The sequence below is a fragment of the Mytilus edulis genome, chromosome 8 (genome assembly GCF_963676685.1).
Source record: "Mytilus edulis chromosome 8, xbMytEdul2.2, whole genome shotgun sequence".
NCBI classification, from domain to species: domain Eukaryota; kingdom Metazoa; phylum Mollusca; class Bivalvia; order Mytilida; family Mytilidae; genus Mytilus; species Mytilus edulis.
Window position 1 is genome coordinate 24,477,479 of NC_092351.1, and position 23,195 is coordinate 24,500,673.

General features: G+C 32.3%; 1 protein-coding gene across 1 annotated transcript in view; it reads right to left on the minus strand.

The window, feature by feature from the left end:
* LOC139485148 (heat shock 70 kDa protein 12A-like) overlaps positions 1–15,052 on the minus strand; it is a 45,536-nt gene extending 30,484 nt beyond the window's left edge. Inside the window, exon 1 of the mRNA XM_071269368.1 lies at positions 14,947–15,052. The gene's annotated coding sequence lies outside the window, so the exon portion shown is untranslated. The remainder of the gene's footprint in view (positions 1–14,946) is intronic.
* Positions 15,053–23,195: the final 8,143 nt, after the last annotated feature.

Consider the following 23,195-nt stretch of genomic DNA (forward strand, 5'->3'; position numbering starts at 1 on the left):
AAAATAATGTCTATTCAATGTACAGAAACCCCTATTTCTATCTCTATTTCATACCAATATGAGAGCTAAATGAATAAGTAAGGACCCCTTAACCACTTACTGGTTCCCCAAAAGCTCCTACTGGTGTCATGTAACATCAGAACTACTAATTAAACCTTAAGAAAGCAAGTATAGCTGTACTTATGTTGAAAAAAATAAGAAATTATGCAATTTATTTATTTCGGTGAAAATAATAGGATGAACATGCAACCGTAGAATGTCACGTCTCAAATTTCACTGGCTGCACATGTGTCAGACACTGCGAAAAGTTAAAGCGAGCATTTATAATTAAAAATGTATTGTAAGTTACATAAAAATAATGAAGTTCTACTTTCTACGAAAATTTCTACATTATTACCTACAGATCAGGCAAAATTTGCTGAATCAGCAATTTTTACTCTCAGGGGTGGAATTTAAGGCTTGTTTTATCATAGTTGCCCTAAATCAACTTTTTATTGATAAACTTACAAATTGCATAGGTAAAAAAAGTTCCTTCATTGATTTAGTGTAAAAATATATATCCCCCTTAACCAAGACATAACAAACTTGAAACCAGTCATGACACCTATGATGCATAGACTTCTTACTTTGGAACATATTACAATAAAGAATACTAGTCTGCACTCATTTCTTATAAAAAAAATGAAACATTACATCCCTACCCCATCTGGCAGATTTTCACTTTTTTTCATCTTACCATTTTTACTTAAGAGTTGAACAAAACCCAAATATATGATGTTTCAAATCAACACAGAAGTCAAACATGGTGATTTAGGAGGAATTATTGGATTGCCAACTCTGTTTATGGTTAATCTGAGTAAAAGAAACAGTTTAATCACCAAATCATGAAAACTGATATTAAAGTCCATTCCACATTTTACAGCATGCCTTACATTACTTTAAACATTTTCAGATTATGAGGGCAATACAACAAGAGTCTTTAGATTGCAGTTAACTATTATTCCGTAACCTGTTTGACAATACATGTACTAGAATACATCTCTAAGTTGACTGTTTGTCTATTTCTCATGTATGCATTAAGTTAAATTATGTCCCCTTACATAATCAATTTGCATTTATTGTGCTTTTCACTGTCAGAAAATCTTAACAACTAATGGTATTTGCATGGAAAATGAATAAACCATTTAATCTTGCTGATATAGCATCATAAATACATTCTTTGTCAAAAATAATGTCTATTCAATGTACAGAAACCCCTATTTCTATCTCTATTTCATACCAATATGAGAGCTAAATGAATAAGTAAGGACCCCTTAACCACTTACTGGTTCCCCAAAAGCTCCTACTGGTGTCATGTAACATCAGAACTACTAATTAAACCTTAAGAAAGCAAGTATAGCTGTACTTATGTTGAAAAAAATAAGAAATTATGCAATTTATTTATTTCGGTGAAAATAATAGGATGAACATGCAAATGTAGAATGTCGCGTCTCAAATTTCACTGGCTGCACATGTGTCAGACACTGCGAAAAGTTAAAGCGAGCATTTATAATTAAAAATGTATTGCAAGTTACATAAAAATAATGAAGTTCTACTTTCTATGAAAATTTCTACATTATTACCTACAGATCAGGCAAAATTTGCTGAATCAGCAATTTTTACTCTCAGGGGTGGAATTTAAGGCTTGTTTTATCATAGTTGCCCTAAATCAACTTTTTATTGATAAACTAACAAATTGCATAGGTAAAAAAAGTTCCTTCATTGATTTAGTGTAAAAATATATATCCCCCTTAACCAAGACATAACAAACTTGAAACCAGTCATGACACCTATGATGCATAGACTTCTTACTTTGGAACATATTACAATAAAGAATACTAGTCTGCACTCATTTCTTATAAAAAAAAAATGAAACATTACATCCCTACCCCATCTGGCAGATTTTCACTTTTTTTCATCTTACCATTTTTACTTAAGAAGTGAAAAAAACCCAAATATATGATGTTTCAAATCAACACAGAAGTCAAACATGGTGATTTAGGAGGAATTATTGGATTGCCAACTCTGTTTATGGTTAATCTGAGTAAAAGAAACAGTTTAATCACCAAATCATGAAAACTGATATTAAAGTCCATTCCACATTTTACAGCATGCCTTACATTACTTTAAACATTTTCAGATTATGAGGGCAATACAACAAGAGTCTTTAGATTGCAGTTAACTATTATTCCGTAACCTGTTTGACAATACATGTACTAGAATACATCTCTAAGTTGACTGTTTGTCTATTTCTCATGTATGCATTAAGTTAAATTATGTCCCCTTACATAATCAATTTGCATTTATTGTGCTTTTCACTGTCAGAAAATCTTAACAACTAATGGTATTTGCATGGAAAATGAATAAACCATTTAATCTTGCTGATATAGCATCATAAATACATTCTTTGTCAAAAATAATGTCTATTCAATGTACAGAAACCCCTATTTCTATCTCTATTTCATACCAATATGAGAGCTAAATGAATAAGTAAGGACCCCTTAACCACTTACTGGTTCCCCAAAAGCTCCTACTGGTGTCATGTAACATCAGAACTACTAATTAAACCTTAAGAAAGCAAGTATAGCTGTACTTATGTTGAAAAAAATAAGAAATTATGCAATTTATTTATTTCGGTGAAAATAATAGGATGAACATGCAACCGTAGAATGTCACGTCTCAAATTTCACTGGCTGCACATGTGTCAGACACTGCGAAAAGTTAAAGCGAGCATTTATAATTAAAAATGTATTGTAAGTTACATAAAAATAATGAAGTTCTACTTTCTACGAAAATTTCTACATTATTACCTACAGATCAGGCAAAATTTGCTGAATCAGCAATTTTTACTCTCAGGGGTGGAATTTAAGGCTTGTTTTATCATAGTTGCCCTAAATCAACTTTTTATTGATAAACTTACAAATTGCATAGGTAAAAAAAGTTCCTTCATTGATTTAGTGTAAAAATATATATCCCCCTTAACCAAGACATAACAAACTTGAAACCAGTCATGACACCTATGATGCATAGACTTCTTACTTTGGAACATATTACAATAAAGAATACTAGTCTGCACTCATTTCTTATAAAAAAAATGAAACATTACATCCCTACCCCATCTGGCAGATTTTCACTTTTTTTCATCTTACCATTTTTACTTAAGAGTTGAACAAAACCCAAATATATGATGTTTCAAATCAACACAGAAGTCAAACATGGTGATTTAGGAGGAATTATTGGATTGCCAACTCTGTTTATGGTTAATCTGAGTAAAAGAAACAGTTTAATCACCAAATCATGAAAACTGATATTAAAGTCCATTCCACATTTTACAGCATGCCTTACATTACTTTAAACATTTTCAGATTATGAGGGCAATACAACAAGAGTCTTTAGATTGCAGTTAACTATTATTCCGTAACCTGTTTGACAATACATGTACTAGAATACATCTCTAAGTTGACTGTTTGTCTATTTCTCATGTATGCATTAAGTTAAATTATGTCCCCTTACATAATCAATTTGCATTTATTGTGCTTTTCACTGTCAGAAAATCTTAACAACTAATGGTATTTGCATGGAAAATGAATAAACCATTTAATCTTGCTGATATAGCATCATAAATACATTCTTTGTCAAAAATAATGTCTATTCAATGTACAGAAACCCCTATTTCTATCTCTATTTCATACCAATATGAGAGCTAAATGAATAAGTAAGGACCCCTTAACCACTTACTGGTTCCCCAAAAGCTCCTACTGGTGTCATGTAACATCAGAACTACTAATTAAACCTTAAGAAAGCAAGTATAGCTGTACTTATGTTGAAAAAAATAAGAAATTATGCAATTTATTTATTTCGGTGAAAATAATAGGATGAACATGCAAATGTAGAATGTCGCGTCTCAAATTTCACTGGCTGCACATGTGTCAGACACTGCGAAAAGTTAAAGCGAGCATTTATAATTAAAAATGTATTGCAAGTTACATAAAAATAATGAAGTTCTACTTTCTATGAAAATTTCTACATTATTACCTACAGATCAGGCAAAATTTGCTGAATCAGCAATTTTTACTCTCAGGGGTGGAATTTAAGGCTTGTTTTATCATAGTTGCCCTAAATCAACTTTTTATTGATAAACTAACAAATTGCATAGGTAAAAAAAGTTCCTTCATTGATTTAGTGTAAAAATATATATCCCCCTTAACCAAGACATAACAAACTTGAAACCAGTCATGACACCTATGATGCATAGACTTCTTACTTTGGAACATATTACAATAAAGAATACTAGTCTGCACTCATTTCTTATAAAAAAAAAATGAAACATTACATCCCTACCCCATCTGGCAGATTTTCACTTTTTTTCATCTTACCATTTTTACTTAAGAAGTGAAAAAAACCCAAATATATGATGTTTCAAATCAACACAGAAGTCAAACATGGTGATTTAGGAGGAATTATTGGATTGCCAACTCTGTTTATGGTTAATCTGAGTAAAAGAAACAGTTTAATCACCAAATCATGAAAACTGATATTAAAGTCCATTCCACATTTTACAGCATGCCTTACATTACTTTAAACATTTTCAGATTATGAGGGCAATACAACAAGAGTCTTTAGATTGCAGTTAACTATTATTCCGTAACCTGTTTGACAATACATGTACTAGAATACATCTCTAAGTTGACTGTTTGTCTATTTCTCATGTATGCATTAAGTTAAATTATGTCCCCTTACATAATCAATTTGCATTTATTGTGCTTTTCACTGTCAGAAAATCTTAACAACTAATGGTATTTGCATGGAAAATGAATAAACCATTTAATCTTGCTGATATAGCATCATAAATACATTCTTTGTCAAAAATAATGTCTATTCAATGTACAGAAACCCCTATTTCTATCTCTATTTCATACCAATATGAGAGCTAAATGAATAAGTAAGGACCCCTTAACCACTTACTGGTTCCCCAAAAGCTCCTACTGGTGTCATGTAACATCAGAACTACTAATTAAACCTTAAGAAAGCAAGTATAGCTGTACTTATGTTGAAAAAAATAAGAAATTATGCAATTTATTTATTTCGGTGAAAATAATAGGATGAACATGCAACCGTAGAATGTCACGTCTCAAATTTCACTGGCTGCACATGTGTCAGACACTGCGAAAAGTTAAAGCGAGCATTTATAATTAAAAATGTATTGTAAGTTACATAAAAATAATGAAGTTCTACTTTCTACGAAAATTTCTACATTATTACCTACAGATCAGGCAAAATTTGCTGAATCAGCAATTTTTACTCTCAGGGGTGGAATTTAAGGCTTGTTTTATCATAGTTGCCCTAAATCAACTTTTTATTGATAAACTTACAAATTGCATAGGTAAAAAAAGTTCCTTCATTGATTTAGTGTAAAAATATATATCCCCCTTAACCAAGACATAACAAACTTGAAACCAGTCATGACACCTATGATGCATAGACTTCTTACTTTGGAACATATTACAATAAAGAATACTAGTCTGCACTCATTTCTTATAAAAAAAATGAAACATTACATCCCTACCCCATCTGGCAGATTTTCACTTTTTTTCATCTTACCATTTTTACTTAAGAGTTGAACAAAACCCAAATATATGATGTTTCAAATCAACACAGAAGTCAAACATGGTGATTTAGGAGGAATTATTGGATTGCCAACTCTGTTTATGGTTAATCTGAGTAAAAGAAACAGTTTAATCACCAAATCATGAAAACTGATATTAAAGTCCATTCCACATTTTACAGCATGCCTTACATTACTTTAAACATTTTCAGATTATGAGGGCAATACAACAAGAGTCTTTAGATTGCAGTTAACTATTATTCCGTAACCTGTTTGACAATACATGTACTAGAATACATCTCTAAGTTGACTGTTTGTCTATTTCTCATGTATGCATTAAGTTAAATTATGTCCCCTTACATAATCAATTTGCATTTATTGTGCTTTTCACTGTCAGAAAATCTTAACAACTAATGGTATTTGCATGGAAAATGAATAAACCATTTAATCTTGCTGATATAGCATCATAAATACATTCTTTGTCAAAAATAATGTCTATTCAATGTACAGAAACCCCTATTTCTATCTCTATTTCATACCAATATGAGAGCTAAATGAATAAGTAAGGACCCCTTAACCACTTACTGGTTCCCCAAAAGCTCCTACTGGTGTCATGTAACATCAGAACTACTAATTAAACCTTAAGAAAGCAAGTATAGCTGTACTTATGTTGAAAAAAATAAGAAATTATGCAATTTATTTATTTCGGTGAAAATAATAGGATGAACATGCAAATGTAGAATGTCGCGTCTCAAATTTCACTGGCTGCACATGTGTCAGACACTGCGAAAAGTTAAAGCGAGCATTTATAATTAAAAATGTATTGCAAGTTACATAAAAATAATGAAGTTCTACTTTCTATGAAAATTTCTACATTATTACCTACAGATCAGGCAAAATTTGCTGAATCAGCAATTTTTACTCTCAGGGGTGGAATTTAAGGCTTGTTTTATCATAGTTGCCCTAAATCAACTTTTTATTGATAAACTAACAAATTGCATAGGTAAAAAAAGTTCCTTCATTGATTTAGTGTAAAAATATATATCCCCCTTAACCAAGACATAACAAACTTGAAACCAGTCATGACACCTATGATGCATAGACTTCTTACTTTGGAACATATTACAATAAAGAATACTAGTCTGCACTCATTTCTTATAAAAAAAAAATGAAACATTACATCCCTACCCCATCTGGCAGATTTTCACTTTTTTTCATCTTACCATTTTTACTTAAGAAGTGAAAAAAACCCAAATATATGATGTTTCAAATCAACACAGAAGTCAAACATGGTGATTTAGGAGGAATTATTGGATTGCCAACTCTGTTTATGGTTAATCTGAGTAAAAGAAACAGTTTAATCACCAAATCATGAAAACTGATATTAAAGTCCATTCCACATTTTACAGCATGCCTTACATTACTTTAAACATTTTCAGATTATGAGGGCAATACAACAAGAGTCTTTAGATTGCAGTTAACTATTATTCCGTAACCTGTTTGACAATACATGTACTAGAATACATCTCTAAGTTGACTGTTTGTCTATTTCTCATGTATGCATTAAGTTAAATTATGTCCCCTTACATAATCAATTTGCATTTATTGTGCTTTTCACTGTCAGAAAATCTTAACAACTAATGGTATTTGCATGGAAAATGAATAAACCATTTAATCTTGCTGATATAGCATCATAAATACATTCTTTGTCAAAAATAATGTCTATTCAATGTACAGAAACCCCTATTTCTATCTCTATTTCATACCAATATGAGAGCTAAATGAATAAGTAAGGACCCCTTAACCACTTACTGGTTCCCCAAAAGCTCCTACTGGTGTCATGTAACATCAGAACTACTAATTAAACCTTAAGAAAGCAAGTATAGCTGTACTTATGTTGAAAAAAATAAGAAATTATGCAATTTATTTATTTCGGTGAAAATAATAGGATGAACATGCAACCGTAGAATGTCACGTCTCAAATTTCACTGGCTGCACATGTGTCAGACACTGCGAAAAGTTAAAGCGAGCATTTATAATTAAAAATGTATTGTAAGTTACATAAAAATAATGAAGTTCTACTTTCTACGAAAATTTCTACATTATTACCTACAGATCAGGCAAAATTTGCTGAATCAGCAATTTTTACTCTCAGGGGTGCAATTTAAGGCTTGTTTTATCATAGTTGCCCTAAATCAACTTTTTATTGATAAACTTACAAATTGCATAGGTAAAAAAAGTTCCTTCATTGATTTAGTGTAAAAATATATATCCCCCTTAACCAAGACATAACAAACTTGAAACCAGTCATGACACCTATGATGCATAGACTTCTTACTTTGGAACATATTACAATAAAGAATACTAGTCTGCACTCATTTCTTATAAAAAAAATGAAACATTACATCCCTACCCCATCTGGCAGATTTTCACTTTTTTTCATCTTACCATTTTTACTTAAGAGTTGAACAAAACCCAAATATATGATGTTTCAAATCAACACAGAAGTCAAACATGGTGATTTAGGAGGAATTATTGGATTGCCAACTCTGTTTATGGTTAATCTGAGTAAAAGAAACAGTTTAATCACCAAATCATGAAAACTGATATTAAAGTCCATTCCACATTTTACAGCATGCCTTACATTACTTTAAACATTTTCAGATTATGAGGGCAATACAACAAGAGTCTTTAGATTGCAGTTAACTATTATTCCGTAACCTGTTTGACAATACATGTACTAGAATACATCTCTAAGTTGACTGTTTGTCTATTTCTCATGTATGCATTAAGTTAAATTATGTCCCCTTACATAATCAATTTGCATTTATTGTGCTTTTCACTGTCAGAAAATCTTAACAACTAATGGTATTTGCATGGAAAATGAATAAACCATTTAATCTTGCTGATATAGCATCATAAATACATTCTTTGTCAAAAATAATGTCTATTCAATGTACAGAAACCCCTATTTCTATCTCTATTTCATACCAATATGAGAGCTAAATGAATAAGTAAGGACCCCTTAACCACTTACTGGTTCCCCAAAAGCTCCTACTGGTGTCATGTAACATCAGAACTACTAATTAAACCTTAAGAAAGCAAGTATAGCTGTACTTATGTTGAAAAAAATAAGAAATTATGCAATTTATTTATTTCGGTGAAAATAATAGGATGAACATGCAAATGTAGAATGTCGCGTCTCAAATTTCACTGGCTGCACATGTGTCAGACACTGCGAAAAGTTAAAGCGAGCATTTATAATTAAAAATGTATTGCAAGTTACATAAAAATAATGAAGTTCTACTTTCTATGAAAATTTCTACATTATTACCTACAGATCAGGCAAAATTTGCTGAATCAGCAATTTTTACTCTCAGGGGTGGAATTTAAGGCTTGTTTTATCATAGTTGCCCTAAATCAACTTTTTATTGATAAACTAACAAATTGCATAGGTAAAAAAAGTTCCTTCATTGATTTAGTGTAAAAATATATATCCCCCTTAACCAAGACATAACAAACTTGAAACCAGTCATGACACCTATGATGCATAGACTTCTTACTTTGGAACATATTACAATAAAGAATACTAGTCTGCACTCATTTCTTATAAAAAAAAAATGAAACATTACATCCCTACCCCATCTGGCAGATTTTCACTTTTTTTCATCTTACCATTTTTACTTAAGAAGTGAAAAAAACCCAAATATATGATGTTTCAAATCAACACAGAAGTCAAACATGGTGATTTAGGAGGAATTATTGGATTGCCAACTCTGTTTATGGTTAATCTGAGTAAAAGAAACAGTTTAATCACCAAATCATGAAAACTGATATTAAAGTCCATTCCACATTTTACAGCATGCCTTACATTACTTTAAACATTTTCAGATTATGAGGGCAATACAACAAGAGTCTTTAGATTGCAGTTAACTATTATTCCGTAACCTGTTTGACAATACATGTACTAGAATACATCTCTAAGTTGACTGTTTGTCTATTTCTCATGTATGCATTAAGTTAAATTATGTCCCCTTACATAATCAATTTGCATTTATTGTGCTTTTCACTGTCAGAAAATCTTAACAACTAATGGTATTTGCATGGAAAATGAATAAACCATTTAATCTTGCTGATATAGCATCATAAATACATTCTTTGTCAAAAATAATGTCTATTCAATGTACAGAAACCCCTATTTCTATCTCTATTTCATACCAATATGAGAGCTAAATGAATAAGTAAGGACCCCTTAACCACTTACTGGTTCCCCAAAAGCTCCTACTGGTGTCATGTAACATCAGAACTACTAATTAAACCTTAAGAAAGCAAGTATAGCTGTACTTATGTTGAAAAAAATAAGAAATTATGCAATTTATTTATTTCGGTGAAAATAATAGGATGAACATGCAACCGTAGAATGTCACGTCTCAAATTTCACTGGCTGCACATGTGTCAGACACTGCGAAAAGTTAAAGCGAGCATTTATAATTAAAAATGTATTGTAAGTTACATAAAAATAATGAAGTTCTACTTTCTACGAAAATTTCTACATTATTACCTACAGATCAGGCAAAATTTGCTGAATCAGCAATTTTTACTCTCAGGGGTGCAATTTAAGGCTTGTTTTATCATAGTTGCCCTAAATCAACTTTTTATTGATAAACTTACAAATTGCATAGGTAAAAAAAGTTCCTTCATTGATTTAGTGTAAAAATATATATCCCCCTTAACCAAGACATAACAAACTTGAAACCAGTCATGACACCTATGATGCATAGACTTCTTACTTTGGAACATATTACAATAAAGAATACTAGTCTGCACTCATTTCTTATAAAAAAAATGAAACATTACATCCCTACCCCATCTGGCAGATTTTCACTTTTTTTCATCTTACCATTTTTACTTAAGAGTTGAACAAAACCCAAATATATGATGTTTCAAATCAACACAGAAGTCAAACATGGTGATTTAGGAGGAATTATTGGATTGCCAACTCTGTTTATGGTTAATCTGAGTAAAAGAAACAGTTTAATCACCAAATCATGAAAACTGATATTAAAGTCCATTCCACATTTTACAGCATGCCTTACATTACTTTAAACATTTTCAGATTATGAGGGCAATACAACAAGAGTCTTTAGATTGCAGTTAACTATTATTCCGTAACCTGTTTGACAATACATGTACTAGAATACATCTCTAAGTTGACTGTTTGTCTATTTCTCATGTATGCATTAAGTTAAATTATGTCCCCTTACATAATCAATTTGCATTTATTGTGCTTTTCACTGTCAGAAAATCTTAACAACTAATGGTATTTGCATGGAAAATGAATAAACCATTTAATCTTGCTGATATAGCATCATAAATACATTCTTTGTCAAAAATAATGTCTATTCAATGTACAGAAACCCCTATTTCTATCTCTATTTCATACCAATATGAGAGCTAAATGAATAAGTAAGGACCCCTTAACCACTTACTGGTTCCCCAAAAGCTCCTACTGGTGTCATGTAACATCAGAACTACTAATTAAACCTTAAGAAAGCAAGTATAGCTGTACTTATGTTGAAAAAAATAAGAAATTATGCAATTTATTTATTTCGGTGAAAATAATAGGATGAACATGCAAATGTAGAATGTCGCGTCTCAAATTTCACTGGCTGCACATGTGTCAGACACTGCGAAAAGTTAAAGCGAGCATTTATAATTAAAAATGTATTGCAAGTTACATAAAAATAATGAAGTTCTACTTTCTATGAAAATTTCTACATTATTACCTACAGATCAGGCAAAATTTGCTGAATCAGCAATTTTTACTCTCAGGGGTGGAATTTAAGGCTTGTTTTATCATAGTTGCCCTAAATCAACTTTTTATTGATAAACTAACAAATTGCATAGGTAAAAAAAGTTCCTTCATTGATTTAGTGTAAAAATATATATCCCCCTTAAGGTGGCACGGTAGTATTTCCTGGCCCATAGGGATAATGATAGCCTTTTTAGAATTTTCACCACTTTCTAACACTGCAAAAAATTCTACATTCACACTTAACTGAAGAACTTTCATTTTACTATTCAGAAATGAATTTGAATATGTATCATGACCGTTTACTTTTTTTGCTATTTTTAGAAACCTAAGGCCACTAGTAATTTTAGGTCTTTTATGGTGCAGTGAATACAAAATTTAAAAAAATTCTCAAAAAATTCATTTTCATCTGTATGTAAAATTATTTCATATTTTTCTACACCTGATTCATCCCTCAGTTTGGGAAAGTATGTTCAGTTGATACTGTATTTTTTGTCCAATCACACTGTTTAGATACATTTACCTAAGTAGGGTACACAAAAGAGCAACCTAAATTTTGGAATGCAAATACTACCGTGCCACCTTCTATGTATATATTTCACAGCTTGTTGGACATGCTAGTGACTTTTTTCGCATTTTAAATTTCAATAAGCGTAATCTATTCATAAATGAGAAAGAATTGATTAAAGCTTTAACTAAATTTCATAGATGGAAAGATTTAGATAAGTAGGTTGAAATATTTACTTAAAATGGGATATCACCTTCTAATTTTACTGAGATGTCATTAATAAAGCCCTTAAATGTACAAACAATCCATGTTAACTAATTGGTCCTTGATAAACTTATTCATAACGGTAATAAATTCTTCACCGCAGTGAAATTATTCGTTTTTAATTGGTATTAACATTGATTCTACTTAAAGGATGATTAACAAAAATATATATTATACTTAATATACATTGCTATATATGAACAGATATGAGTACTCCCGATCATAAGTATCCAGTCGTCATGGTGTATGGGTATTGATGATCTATATGCTAAAGATCTTGATTTCGAACTGAAGCATGGACCCTCAATTGTTTTCTATATACATTGTAATAGTAAGTCTTTTCCGTACAAATAATTCTATTTTTTAGTTTTATTGTGGACTTGACATACCCGCCAAAAAGTTACAAAAAAGGGAAATCATGCAAAAGAATGAAACTCAAGCTAAAGATATCTGAAAGGGGTGATCTGGCTCAGGGAAAAGGAGCTGGAATGTAATGTTGAATAGTATGATTTATTTTGAAATACTTATTGGCTTAATTTTGGGGCCCTTTATAGCTTGTTGTTCGGGGTGAGCTAAGGCTCCGTGTTGAAGGCCGTACTTTAACCTATAATGGTTTACTTTTTAAATTGTTATTTGTATGGAGAGTTGTCTCATTGGCACTCACACCACATCTTCCTATATCTAATTAGAACTAGTTTTCAGTAACTGGGATTACTCTTATATCGGTAATGTGTGTCAATAATGTCTATGTTAGTTGTTAGTTGTTAGTCATATCCACTTCATTTGAACATTGCCGATTAATGGTAAACAATATCAGTTGGTTTTCTTTATTTTCATATTCAGAGACAATAGTAAATGATAAGTTATACCATCTACATACATTTAATAAAAGAGAAGGTCCAGTAAGACCCCTTTTTGGCCCCAAAATATAGCAGTTTTACAAAATTGTAAAAATGTAAACTTTTAGTTATTTATTGAACAATAGAATGCCAATGCTACATAAATATGGGCTGTTTGACAATACAATACACATATATCGGGTTCAACCGCCATTAAGTCATGCTAAATTACTGAAATCTTCACAATTCTAGCATTTTAGTTTAGACGATTTCGTGTAAAACGAACGAGGCCGCGTTCGTTTCATCCTTAATATTAAAATGTAAGTTGTATTTGATGATAATTCATAACAAATATAAAGGTTGAGGATGAACACGGATGCGGCCACTTTCATTTTTGACAAAAACCATCTGAATAGTGACATTTGTCGGCATGTTTGGTAGATTTGTCATATTTGAGCTTGAATCGGATCGTCTTTAATGACAAAATCAGTTAACATCTTTCACACAAACTGATTGAATCAAATGAAATAGACACTATAGTGTTTAAAAAGTGGTCAAAATCTTTCGTCAGATGAACCTAAAATTTGAGGCCAAAATCGGTCCTTACCGGACCTACTCCTTTGATCCTCATGATCGTCTATAAAGTAGACGTTGATACGAACAATACCTACCGAACGTCATCTTATAATAAACAGTTTTGCTATATATCTTTTAAACGATATGATGATAACATTAATTTGATATATATAATATATCTCAAAGGGCTATATGTATTGAGCAATGTTAAGTGAAAACGAATTTATAGTTTATTGCGTAATTTCATAAGCAATAAATGGTGGTTGTATAGTATATATTAAGTGGTTCCTTATCACCTACTTTGTAAAGTCTTATCCAAATCAATAACTCAATTTTTCATCATTGCAAAATCAATAATCGAGTCATAAATATGAAATAGAATTTAAAGTAAGTGTCAAATGTCAGCTTACTGGTATTTGTAGTGTTTGCTACATACGTTTGCCTTCTCGGGTAAGATATAGACTTTACACGCGTGTTAAATAAATGATTATTTTTTTGGAAGAAGTTTATAAAATATTTAAAAGCAAAATCATGTTTTCATTCCACGTTGGGTGGCATTGAATGTTGCCTTTAATATTCCCGTTTTTTTTCGTGTTTGTTTGATGTGTTTTCTTTGGTTTTAGTTTTCAAATATAATTAAGAAGATGTGGTATGATTGCCCGGTTTGCTTTCTCGGCATCTATTTATGACTTTCTAAAATTTCTAAAATCGAACTATGTACTAAAATGAAGGATTTGCAAAACATTTTCTTTATCTAAGCAAAGTCAAACCAACAAATAATTGATTTTTGCTTCTTTGTCAATCACGCAGAATTCACGGGTACGGATAAAACATGTTATGGACGGAGTTAAAAGTGTGGTTTCATATTTTGGCTCCTGTTGACTTTTCAAATTTAAAAGTTATTTTGAATTTACATTCATTTATAGACAGCTGAGTACTTATTTAGCTTTCAAAGTTGGTTAATAAGCAAACTTATGTTCTACACGTTGTATCGGCTTTTTTTCAGTTTGACTATTCGTATTTTCATAGCTTGACCGGCCCTGCCATAGGTCTATTTTGTTTTCTTCGCGAAACAGTTTGTTTTCCAATTTAGAAATGATTAAAGTGATTTCGGTATATTGTTAAATAAGATGTTAAATAAGATGAACATAAATTTTTTTTGGAAAAAAATATTTATTAAAATATCCAATTGTGTTGCTCTATGTCTACAAAAATGACAGACAATACTTATCAAACACAATTTAAGCTAACTAATAAAATTTAAAAAATACATTATCATACAAAATACGATAAAAAAAATTACCAACCTGTATCATGTATAATGAACGCAATTGTAAAAATTATATTTCAAAGCAGGAAGTATTTCACAGGTGAACATACCACTGATACAGGTATTTAAGATTTTAAAATGATTATCTATGATCATGTATGTAAAACTAATACAATTCGTTATCGTAAAATCCAACTTTAATTAGAATAATCTGATTACTGTTAATAAGAATTGCAGTTGCAGAAAAGAATTGTTATATGAAAGTCCAAAAATTATTTTCCGAAACTTGAAATTAAATAGCCTTTCTTCTACGCACAACTCATTAACCCATTAAAAATATCATGAAAATGTCTCACATAGAATAACAAAGAAAAAATACCCAACAATAATATCATGTGAGTAATTTAATTATGGTTCAAGGAGGATAAGTTTTGGAAAGACCCTTGCTGGCAATTTTGGCATTTTACTCCTCATACACTATTTTGTTGTGTAGTTGAATACAAGTATGAGTTGTATTTATTCAAAACTCCGCTGCGAACTATAATTTATTTTTCCGCATATAAATCGGACTCTAGTTGTTAGTTTACTCATAAGTAGTCACAACAAATCTCACAGGAACTAAAGGTGTGAAGTGCACTGTTCATATGAGTTGGCAAACGTTGTCGTTCGTTACAATTTATACTAATTTATACTAATCTACCCCTCTGAATCTAGTGGATAAAATCGAGGCAAACGTACCAACAATCATAGCGACAAAGTTGTAGATATTTGGTTTGAAATGTAGTTGCATTTGTTCTATATATATATAATATATGGTCGTGTGGTCTAGCGGGACGGCTGCAGTGCAGGCGATTTGGTGTCACGATATCTCAGTAGCATGGGTTCGAATCCCGGCGAGGGAAGAACAAAACATTTGCGAAAGCAAATTTACAGATCTAACATTGTGAGGTTGATGTTTAGACGAGTTGTATATACATATTGTACACAGCCACGTATCATCATCATTGCTGGTGATCCGATGGGTAAATCTGTTGTAGAGTTGTCATTGACTTAGACGTACTTATAAATATAATTATTTTCTGTGACTGTATCTTGCATTAATTTGTAGGATCCTTTACTATAGATAATTGAGCTGATCTGTAACAATAACATATCCATGCCTTATATATCATGTACTGTAGTACGCCGTTAGATTAAAACTGACAAGGAAAGGTAACACACGGCCACCGAAAGCTTTATTTTTGTGAAGCCCAGGTGGTCGTGTGGTCTAGCGTGACGGCTGCAGTGCAGGCGATTTGGTGTCACGATATCTCAGTGGCATGGGTTCGAATCCCTGCGAGGGAAGAACAAAAAATTTGCAAAAGCAAATTTACAGATCTAACATTGTTAGGTTGATGTTTAGACGAGTTGTATATACATATTGCACACAGCCATGTATCATCATCATTGCTGGTGATCCGATGGGTAAATCTGTTGTAGAGTTGTCACCTACTCAGACGTACTTATAAATATAATTATTTTCTGTGACTGTATCTTGCATTAATTTGTAGGATCCTTTACTATAGATAATTGAGCTGATCTGTAACAATAACATCTCCATGCCTTATATATCATGTACTGTAGTACGCCGCTAGATAAAAACTGACGAGGAAAGGTAACACACGGCCACCAAAAGCTTTATTTTTGTGAAGCCCATGTGGTCGTGTGGTCTAGCGGGACGGCTGCAGTGCAGGCAATTTGGTGTCACGATATCTCAGTAGCATGGGTTCGAATCCCGGCGAGGGAAGAACAAAAAGTTTGTGAAAGCAAATTTACAGATCTAACATTGTTAGGTTGATGTTTAGACGAGTTGTATATACATATTGTACACAGCCATGTATCATCATCATTGCTGGTGATCCGATAGGTAAATCTGTTGTAGAGTTTTCACTGACTCAGACGTACTTATAAATATAATTATTTTCTGTGACTGTATCTTGCATTAATTTGTAGGATCCTTTACTATAGATAATTGAGCTGATCTGTAACAATAACATCTCCATGCCTTATATATCATGTACTGTAGTACGCCGCTAGATTAAAACTGACGAGGAAATATATATATATATATATATATATATACAAATACAACTCGTCTAAACATCAACCCAACAATGTTAGATCTGTAAATTTGATTTTGCAAATTTTTTGTTCTTCCCTCGCCGGTATTCGAACCCATGCTACTGATATATCGTGACACCAAATCGCCTGCACTGCAGCCGTCCCGCTAGACCACACGACTACCTGGGCTTCACTTTTGTTCTTCCCTCGCCTGGATTCGAACCCATGCTACTGAGATATCGTGACACCAAATCGCCTGCACTGCAGCCGTCCCGCTAGACCACACGACCACCTGGGCTTCACAAAAATAAAGCTCTCGGTGGCCGTGAGTTACCTTTCCTCGTCAGTTTTAATCTAGCGGTGTACTACAGTACATGATATATAAGGCATGGAGATATTATTGTTACAGATCAGCTCAATTATCTATAGTAAAGGATCCTACAAATTAATGCAAGATACAGTCACAGAAAATAATTATATTCATAAGTACCTATATATACCTTCCTCAAACAATATGATGAAACCATTGAGTGTAAGCTACGAAGAAGCACCAAAGTTCTCATACAAAAAATGTAAAAATGTAATTGTGTCAATTTCTTCTTGAGAAAAGTCAGTCAAATATTAAATGAAAATATACAATAAAGACGAGTAAACAAGTGAACAAATAACTCCACAGAAAGATAACAATAAATATCTTGCCTCATTGCTTTTATCTGCTGTAGATGAACAATTAAAAGACTGAGAAGTAAAGAAATCATCAGACTATTTTCTTTTAATCTACATGTAGTTTTCTCCATGTCCTTAGTTATGGTTTTGCTTGATGAATTTATAAGAATACAATAAACTTTGTTTAAAAACTATTTTCGGTGACAAAAAAACAATTATAATAAAAAGAGAGAAGTTCAACTTTGTACGTCAAATGCATTGTGATATATTGAATTACGGTAAAAGAAATTGTTTTTTATTAAAAGATTCATTTAAGTTACCTTTGTGTTCTTTTCAAGGTGACTTTTTTTAGTGCATAACTTATACTTGTTTAAATGAAAATGTATTTAATTGGAAAAACTCAACTTAAATTTTCTGTTAAAAGATATGTTGAATATACGTGAATGTTTTTATGCATATATTCGAGAACAGTCATCGGTTTTATTGTATTGTAGACTTTAAAAAATTTAGCATGATTAAAATTCAAGTTACATTTCACAATAATATATAGTAGCAAGAAGAGAAAAGACATTATTCGACGATAATGCTCTGCAGACTCTACAATGTAATCTGCAAAAGGTTTCATGTTATAAATGAAAGAAGGGGCTGAATATCAAATAAAACTATTACTACTGCCTTTGCATATTTTTGGTCATTTTATTTTGTCTAATTTTAATGTTCCAATTAAGACAAAATTAGGAGAAAAAAAACAACGATCTATAAGTGCATGTCTCCTTTCCTCATTGGATTTGGACCGGTAGGTTTGGTTCATTGGTGCATTAAACAAGCAGCCTTTTGTATAATGAAAATGAACATACCTGACCAATTACCGGCTATCATTACGACCTATGTACGCTCAGGTCGATCTAGTCTGATCGAGATCGAACTGATCTCGAGCATTGTTTAGCTTATCGATTACAAATCTAGTAGAGATCGTGATTTGGTCTGAATAGTTGAATATGTATTCAGTTAGTGGTCGGGTTGGAGTCGTCAAGGAGTCACCAAGGAGTCATGAATTGTCAAGTTAAAGTCGTGTACAGTCGAACAGCGGTCGGGTAGAATATCTTAAACAGATCCGAGCAAGAATTTTCTTGCGATTGATCGTGAGAATTTGAGCAATCGGGGTAATCCGCATACGTTTTAGTGTTAAAGTCGAACGATCTTGAAGCGTATACAACGTGCCCTGAACGTATCTCAAAGTTATCTGTAGCGTTTTCAATGGGCTTGTACCGTATGAATTACGTTCGTGTATTGTTCAGGTATACGCTAGACAAACGCTTGAGCTGGATGAAAACTTTCTGCTGCATAAAAATTTCCTAAAGTTATAGCGTTGAACAAGCGTATACTTTTGCATTTCGACATACTTCAAACTTTTGCAACGCGCGTTTAACGCTTAGCGTTCTTCTGGCGTTTAACTACTATTCTTATATGACGTGCTTCTTTCGCTTTGTAAACAACACCGTGATAAAATTCTCGATATATCTATACTTAGCGCAGACTCCAAGATGTACACAAATGGCTGTTTAAATATGCCTCCCACGTAAATCCACATGTATCGTAACCTATGTGTAAACGGTTGTGGATTTCGCTGTGTCAACAATTACAATTGAATAAAACCCTACAGAACATTTAATCTGATTATGACGCATAACAAAAAGAATTTACACATTAGAGAACGGAAAAATGGACAAAAACAAAAAAAAATTAAAATTTTGCGAAATTCCGGTAATGATTTTGGCGCATTAACGTTATTTCAAAACATGACGTTATACGAATGAAAACGTCAAAGTTGAAGGTTTTTCTATTGCGTTTACCTTCTAAACTCGGATACAATTGCATTAAAATAAATTATTGAGGTAGGTGTTGCTTGTTTTCTGTTCTATTTCATTATTCGCACATTTACTAATTTCAGCAAGTCAACATGGCGGCTCCTTGGTTACAACATGTCAACAGTGAATTTAACGGTAGCTTACGATAAAAAACGTAAATTTAAAATTGCAAATGTTGGGTTTACTGAGAAGTAAAAAAAGTAATCACATTTTTTTCTACCGGTTAGTTATTAATTAAGAAATCATTCATGCAGGTTTATTAGATTTGTTTTACATTTATCGAACAGTGGGTAAAATAGAACAGCCACAGACACGGTATACTCATCATCGCTTCAGTTTTTTAATGATCGTATTTGTCCTATTAGAATCGAAATAATTCATGGAAGCCATAGATTTGTTGTAAATTTACACATGGCCTGGGCCGTGATATTCGTTCATTTTATCCCTCGCTAACGCTCAGGATAAAATTCGAATATCACGGCCCAGGCCATGTGTAAATTTCCAACAAATCTATGGTTTCCATGAATTATTTCTTAAGTAACATATACAGACTTTGTCAATTTTCTCTGTACGTCTGTTGTACGCCGGTCTTTACGCCAAATGGTTGACGCCGGTGTTACATAGCCATTCTTCCCCCATGCCAGTTTTCCCCCGGGGAATTTTTTTTTCACATTTTTATGGTAGGGGCATTTTAAAGCAGACTTTATGAGGGTTTCTCGTTGTTAAATGCCGTACGGTCCCAGTGGCCTTTAATTACTTACAGCCCGTAACAGAGAAGTGATCGAATTGATGTTTCTTTACCGTCAAAATTAGCTACGTTATCGATAAACTTAATGAGGTAGTGACCAAACTATTGGTACACTAACGTTAAAAAGATTGACAATGCTGACAAACTTTCATGTGTCGATATTCATATTTTATACCGATAATATTGAAAATAATTGTAATAATATTAAACAAAATATGTCCATGCACCATTTCGATTGGGCGAAAAGTAGTCGTTTCTTCAAAGTCAGAACAGAAAAAAAAAGATTTATAGACGGACGTCTTGATAGTATTTGTCTATATGTTACACAAAGCTGGTTCTTTAATAAACGTTTGTATCAGGGAAAACATTTTTCTTTGACTTTTAAAACATGTAAGGGAAACGGATTTCCTAACCATTCACATATAATATTCCGTATATATTTCTGATTTTTTGTTCGATAACGTAAATTATACGACTTTTTTTATGACTACGTGAACTCGTGCCATTTATTTTTGCTGGTCTTTGGGAAGACAATTTACAATTGTGCAGTGAATGGAGGCACTTATACATAAACTTATAATTCTGTCTGGAAACAAAAATAAATTCCCAGTTTCTAAATAAACATGTATGAATATACATGTATTATATGTCGTGTACATGATTGGATTTTGTAGAGATAACTACCGCACAGAGAAAGTATCATGGATTTCGAGGCTTTTATATTCAAGGTTTTGTATTCTACCCTTGTTGAAAACATGTGGAGACCTCTACAGTTCCTTAAAACATCAATTATCTTTTTGTAAATTGAGTGCCGTCCCCCTGAACTTGCTAACACTTGAGTCATATCTTTTCATTTTCATATTTTTCCCCCTGTTTGTCTCTGTTTTCTTGATTGTTGGAACGATTAGTGGTATCTAACAATATTTACGAAAACTTTCTGAGCACTATGAATATTTCTTCTCTGTCGGATATTGATCATTACCAATGATAAAATGAAATGCCGTACATCACATCTTATAGAGGTTTAAATTTCAAATATTCGTCAATTAATAACTTAAGATATAGAGCAATTTTGTCTTCAACATTTCAAATGTTAAAGGGTACATTTGTATTTTTACTTCGATTTGAAGGAAATTTATTTCAGATTTTTCTGTGACAAAGTACAAGAATGTCGGTATTGCAACAATGTATGATTGACATAATCCCGGGGACATAATAAACAGATAGGTATGAAAAAGAAAAGATATGGGGTATTATGTATCAGACGAAAGAAAAACTATAAGTGTTGAATCCAATAAATATTCACAGTGCAAGCAGTATATAATATCTACATTGAGCAAATCGATGAGGTCATGTTTATTGTAGAAACGATGGATGCGACCCCGATAAAGTCATGATCAATGTTATTCAATCAATGAGTATTTATGCTATTCAGTATTCATAATGAATTTATCTGAGTCGCAGTCATTGTTTCTGTGGTAGTAAACATAAATTCGAATCGCACTGCTAAAAATCGGTGATTTCTAAAATTAAATGAACCTGGATACAGTGATGCAAATAATTCTTTATAACAACTTTCAAAGAAACTATCTATAAACTACAGCATGTACAGTGCAATTCGTTCTTATGTTGTATGTAAACGTAAGCTATATTTGCCTTTTCATGGAAACGAAAGTATAGAGATTACAGACGATATAAAGAATATATGAACGCTTTTATTTTCTTTTTATTCACTGTGACAATAACCAATAAATCAAACATTGAACATTCCTGTCCCATTGAAGAACCCTCTCGTGTCTGATGTGGTTACTTCCCCCAAACTTAGAGAAACAGCAAATTTCAGATTTTCCTTAATGATAGTTTGAAATCGTTCTTGTTTCAAAACTGTTTTCGACTTCATGAAAACTGGCTCTGCCGCGCTGAGATCAGGCGAATAAACAGGCATAAAAATCAGTGTTACACCCATCGGCGCGAAGAAATTTGCAAGAGTTACCTCTGCCCGGTTCCTGTGTAGAGGTGAATTATCAACGATTATCGTATCCCCAGGAGAAATAACGGAGATTCCATTTTCCGTATTGGCATGCGATGCTTCTCCCATAAATTGTAAGTATGTGTTTGTATCGGATGTTCCGTCTACAAAGTTATGATACATTCTCCCATTTAGTCCGACGATCAAATTCAAGGTGACATTAGGATTCGGATGGTATCTTTCCACCTCCACACATCTTGTTCCAACTTCCGAATGGCCTCTAGTTCGATTAGCAACTGTGACCACATAACCCGATTCATCCATAAAAAGAATCTTATTTGCATCTAAAGTTTGTATATGATCAATGAAAGCTTGTGTGTAACGTAGATTTGCAGCAGTAAATCTCTCTGCCTTAGGCCGAGACACCTTTTTGAACGTCATATTCAGATCTTTTTTAATGACTCTGCAGATTGTCATTCGGGAAACATTATTATTGGGCACAACAGAGTTGTGAAGGAGTTTTTCTCTCAATTCAGACAAACTAATAGTTGGTTTTTCCATCTTCTTTGCAAGAATGTATTCTTTATCAGGATTTGATAATTTCGGTTGCAGTCCTTTGTGAGGTTTACACTTCATTTCTTTATCTATACAGAACTGTTTCCACATTTTTCTCACGAAAAAGTCAGTCACCTTTAATTCCTCCGACACTTTTGAAAATGTACCCCTTGGTATTGTTTGGTTATCCGAATTACCACCATATTCTAAACATTTGTCAATAGTCAGTGTTCGAAAGTCATCTGATAATTTGAACCCCTTTTTAAATCTCCTTCCGTATTTGTTTTGTCTCTCCATTGCAAGGCGCAAATGTCAAAAGTAAACTATCAAATAAAGAATTAATGACCAAATCAATAAGGCGCTAAAAAATCTGTGT